Source organism: Primulina tabacum, chromosome 7 (genome assembly GCF_025594145.1).
Source record: "Primulina tabacum isolate GXHZ01 chromosome 7, ASM2559414v2, whole genome shotgun sequence".
Lineage (NCBI taxonomy): Eukaryota > Viridiplantae > Streptophyta > Magnoliopsida > Lamiales > Gesneriaceae > Primulina > Primulina tabacum.
Genome location: NC_134556.1, coordinates 34,278,205 through 34,284,204, shown reverse-complemented (window position 1 = coordinate 34,284,204; position 6,000 = coordinate 34,278,205).

Sequence of the window (6,000 nt, the reverse complement as noted above, 5' to 3'; positions counted from 1 at the left end):
ATATATTAGCTTCCATTTGGTTGTCAGGTTGTATGATTGTGGGAAGAAAAGATATGATTGGGATGTCTACAAATTAAAATTATTTTATATGTGATTTTGTTGATTTGATCAGTTAAAATAATATTGTTAAAATCTGATTTGTATATGAATTCGAATCGATCGGATCATAAAATTACTTAATTTTATTTGTGACTTGATTCGAGTCAATCATTTATTTATTTTGAAACACATATCATTTTTTCACACAACTCTTGTGAGACGATATCGCGTGTCAATTTTGTGAGATAGATATTCAACCCTAATCATTAAAAATTTTATTTTTTTTATTACAAAAGTATTACTTTTCATTGTAGATATGATCGAGCCGAACTATTTCACAGATATAATTCATGAGACGGTTTCACATACCTATTCATTTTTTTATGACGATGATACCCACAACTGCTATCATTTGATGTGCACCAGGTAAACTTTCATGCTAATACATTAATCTTCAAATTACACCAGTCATGTAAACAATAATGGTCAAATTTTGTGCGGCATGCTCGTTCAATAAAAGTTTTGGTAGGGTCAAACTCATGAATATTGGATAAGCGTTACATGCTTCACCAACTCGAACACAAGTGAATAACATATATAATTAATTCATTTTCAGTTAGCATTAGGAAGGTCACAATCTATCCATGAAACCTTAGAATGATGTGAATGGAAGTGAGTCACTAAAATGCATTATACACTTTAAACCAAAAATGGGTAAGCAAATGGAATCATTTCGTTGACCTGAAAATTCTCATTCGAGAAGGAATCAAATTACCATAAAATTTGAGACTCGGAATTCAATTCAATTAATTAATTGTTGATTTAAATAATCAACGAAAATCATTTAAAATGGAACATAAAAACATTATAAAAATTAGTAAGAATAATGACATATAATATAACCCTATAAAACGCTTGTAAACATTATTTTAATAAATAAAAAGCATCTGAAAAAATCAAACAAGTACAAACTCTGACGAAACGCTCGTCGATTTATCATAAATTATAAATAATAATAACAATGTAACTATTTAAGTTATTGCACTAAAATATGATTTTGAAAAATTAGATAACCACCAAATTTTGCTAGTATAATTTAGGGCAAAAATTTATGTGAGATGGTCTTATGGTTTGTATTTGTGAGACGGATATCTTATTTGGGTCATCCATGAAAAAATATTACTTTTTTTGCTAATAGTTTTACTCTTTATTGTGAATATCGATAGGGTTGACCCATCTGACAAATAAAAATTTATGAGACCGTCTCACAAAAGATTTATTCTTTATTTAGACGTAGGTTTAAAATAAATTTTATGATTAAATTTGTTATAAAAATATATATATATATAAGATAATTTCATTTGGCATGAAATTGAATAGTAGTTTGAAAGGGGGAAAAGACAACCCTAATAAATAAATGGAAATAAGACAGTTGGGAGGGTTGGAAGTGGAATTAATGATTGTGAGTGTGACAGTGTGGAACACTCTCCAGGAGCTATAATTTCTCAAGTTGGTCATTAATATATTTTAAATAAAGTATTTTTTAAAAAAAAAATATTTATTTATTTATGAAATAAATTTTTTTATCTGAAAAACCTTTTCATCACATATCCCAATTCTTAGCAAAAAAAACAAAAATTCACTAGAAACTAAATGATTACATATGGTTTGATCGAACATTTGTTTCAAATCGATTAATGCAATAATTTATAAGTAGCCCAACATTTAACAAATTTAATAATATGTGGATGTTATATGTATTATTTATATAAACATCATATTAATGTATATTGCAATATTCCATTATATTTTGTGTCGTCCATATTTTGAAAAAGGGTAGGTCTCTTGTGAGACAGTATCACGAATATTTATCTGTGAGACGGGTCGATTCTAACGATATTCACAATAAAAAGTGATACTCTTAGCATAAAAAGTAATATTTTTTCATGGATGACTCAAATAAGAGATCTGTCTCATAAAATACGATCCGTGAGACCGTATCACACGAGTTTTTGCCTTTGAAAAATAATCATACCTTAGTAACATAAATAATGTTATGCGATGATTGCTTCTATCGGGAGAAGTATTATATTTTTTAAATTACTGTATGGTCGTTCTCCCGTAATTTTTGAGTTATTATATAATTTCAAATATTCAGATTCACAATTATCAATTATCAAAGAAATATAGTTTCTATATAAAAGGGCTTACACTCAATCATTTAAATTAATTTTGTTATTATAAAATATTAAATACACTAGTATTATTATTGGCCTATAAGTATAATTATTCATCTTCACTCTTTAAAACATCATTTGGGGATATGATTGCAATTCCTCATCATCACTTTTAGCCACGCCTCGATCATGCAAAAAGGTTGAGATTTTTAATTGTTTGGCCCATAAAATAACAATAATCTTAGTGAAGTTGATATATATGTATATATATATGTATATATATCTGTGTGTGTGTGTGTGTGAATATATATTTATTAGTCAAAAAAAGAAGAGAATAAAGTCAGATCGATTTTGTACGGTTTCTAAACATTATTTTTTTGGTCCCGATATGATTTTAATTATAACTTTGTTGGAACAATTGAGTTTTGACATCTAAATTGAAATTATTATTAGATAAAATTTGTTTGAAGACTAACCGATATAAAAGTTTATCTAACTGATAATTGAAGATCAACTGAACTAAAAAATAGTTGAGTTGATGAAAGAAATATTTTTAAAATAATATGTTATATTACTCAGAGTTACAGAGTTAAATTATTATATAAAGTATTTCGTATCAACAGTGTCTTAATTGTCAGAAATTTGCGAGCACTGCCTACAGTATATAAATTGTTAGAAATGACAGTGACATGAAAAAAACGAGATTAATGATTATCATAATTGGAACAAATATAATATTTGATTTTATTGATCGTTGAATTGAAGTCTATAAATAGAGAAACTTGTATATCAGTTAGGTTGTCTGAAATCATCGCATAAATTCAATTATTTAAGATTTCAATAACTTGACTGCTTTCAAAATTTCTCAATGCATTGTTAAGTATTATATCAGATAATTGAGAATCAATTTATTATTAATATTTTCATTTCGAAATAATTGTAAACTCACATTTAGTGTTTGTTTAGTATTGTTTAAGTAAGTTAAACGAGAAATTTCAGCTATGAAGTGATAAAGCTCTTTGAATCGGATTGTTACAAAATTTATAATCTCCAAAAACTTCCAGTGAACATCATTATTACAATAAAAAATGAATGACATATGAGTTGTTAAAATCTCCCAACATCCGAAAACATGTTTGTGTTATATACATTTCAGTCGGCTTACTTTGTAATCTTCATTAACCCAACTGTTTTTTATTAGTATTTTTTAGTATTCAATCTGTCAGTTTACCATCTATCCGCGAAAAATATATCTGATTAATCAACTGACATTGACTTGACAAAAATCACTAAATTCAAAGTTGCTAATCCTACCAATTTATTTGACAAACTATTTTGATTATTTATTCAACTCATCGTCTAACCAATCACCCAATCATAACAAAGTTTATTTTTTTATAGCATCGATTAAATTTAAATCGTATAATAACTAAATTTTTTGTGTTATGGTTACTTGTTTTATAATTTCATCTTGTCTTATCTCTTATTATTTCAATTTCAAAAATTGATAATTTTAATTAACCTTTTTTAAAAAATATACTTCCATTTTTTACGGACTATCCGTATCGTGTATGTTACGGATCACTAGTATAATATATATTATAAATATAGTGCAACAGTAATCCTGAGTTTATATATCACATTATTATAAAAAATTGTAACTTGCATTTTTTTCGTTTTTGATCATGCTACGACGAATTTGTATTTTTTAATCCGTAACTCATATATTTCATGGCTTTCGGTCAAAAATTTTTAATTATAAATTATAAAATGTAAAATATAAATTTAATTGTTTACCTTAACCAAAAATATATTATAAATTATTATTTTTTTCTAATTTTAAAGTCGAACTCAGCGTAAGAAACGCTTTCGTTGAATAACTTTGATGCATGCAATCACAGTTGTGGGATATTTAAATTGGAAATAATTATTAGTCAAATTGAAGTTGACAGCCTATTTTGACTTATGTGGACCTTCATTTAATTTATTTCGCTCTGAGCAAAGTCAGACCACACATTTTCTTGGTTTGGTCGCACTCCGCCCGCAGAGTTCGATCCAACTGCTCGAATTTTTTCGAGTTCGATCCAACTGCTCGAATTTTTTCGAGTCAATTTTTTTATTTTTTTACATGGAGATGAGCCGGATCACTCATATGAAGTGATCGGGCCGTTGTGCAGGTTGAAACAAACCCATTTATTTTCTTGGGTTTGTCTGAAAATTATCTTCTGGTAAAATTATATGTTCAGATTTTTTTTTCTTGGATGGTTCAAAAGATATAGTTTAGATTCTATTTTTAATAATACTTTTTTTTTTCATTTTTTAGTATATTAATGTCAGCTAATTTTTGGAAAAATGGTATGATCTTTTTTTTTTTATAATTAAATAAAATAAAACTTTTGTATTTAAATTAGATTTGTTTTCCTAATAATTTTACGAATATGTATACAAAGAATTGAACAAATCTATATATTTAAAACATATAAAATATCAACTACATAGATACTGAGATATTTCCTGGAAAAATTGAGATTTATTGTGTGAATAACATTATAATTTGGTTTTTCTTAAATTTAATTTTAATATTTTCTGTTTATGAAAAAAAAAAGAAGTATGAAAAAGGGAAAGTTGTCAAAATTTAGCGAATTTGTTTTTACAAATAAGGAAAATTATGTTATTTGGTTATGTATATTTATCTATTTATGGTTTTAGTATTCTATATTGTAAAATTTCCTTATTAATCCACTATAATAGTTTTTTTTTCACGATTCTAATTATTTTTCCATTTGATAACCAAAATAACAAGAGTAGATCTCTTGTGAGACGGTGTCACGAATCTTTATCTGTGAGATAGATCAACCTTACCGATAATCACAATTAAAATTAATAGCTTTAGCATAAAAGTAATATTTTTTCATGGATGACCTAAATAAAATATCCGTATCACAAAATACGATCCGTGAGACTATCTCACACAAGTTTTTATCAAATAACAAAGTCACAAAAATAAAGTACATGGATTTATTTTTCCCACTCTCCCATACTAAGCTCCTACAATCCACCCAATATATATATCTCTCTTTTTTTTTTCCATAAATGTTTCTTATTTATTATTATTATTTGTTATTATTATTGTGTGCCACTTTAACCCTTATTTTAATTGTCAACAAAATGATTTTATTAATCCAATGATTTAAGGTATGCTTCATGGGATCTGTGCTTGATCAAATTTCCTTGTCCTGTCTAAGGAAAATTAATATTATCAGATAAGACACTGTGACCCATAAAAATTAAAATAATATAATTAAATATAAAGAAACCAAAAAATAAAATTTTTATGACTTCGTTTGGACAAATATACATTGGGCATCGGTGTAAATAAATCAAAGTCAATTATAATTTTATTTTGTGACTAATTGGAACATATTTCGTATATTTTATAATTATATTTGAGCAAGAATTATTTTATTCGAAAATAAGTGATAAATGCATATATTGGATTTCATATATTTATTTAAATTTATTACGTCACGATAAATACTTTCATTACCATAATAATTTTAGCATAAGTATTTCATGAATCTTATGTCCGAACTTTGGGAATCATGCTTCGAATACTCAATTGATGAACTTGATTATTATGATAAAGATATTTATAATTAGATAAGATTTATTGAGTGAGGTTTTATATAAATTAGAGATAAGTCGGAGAAAAAATCGAAAAAAAAACAAAGAGATTTACGAAAGTTACTAATAAACTCACATCAACAAAGTTAGCTAACAAATA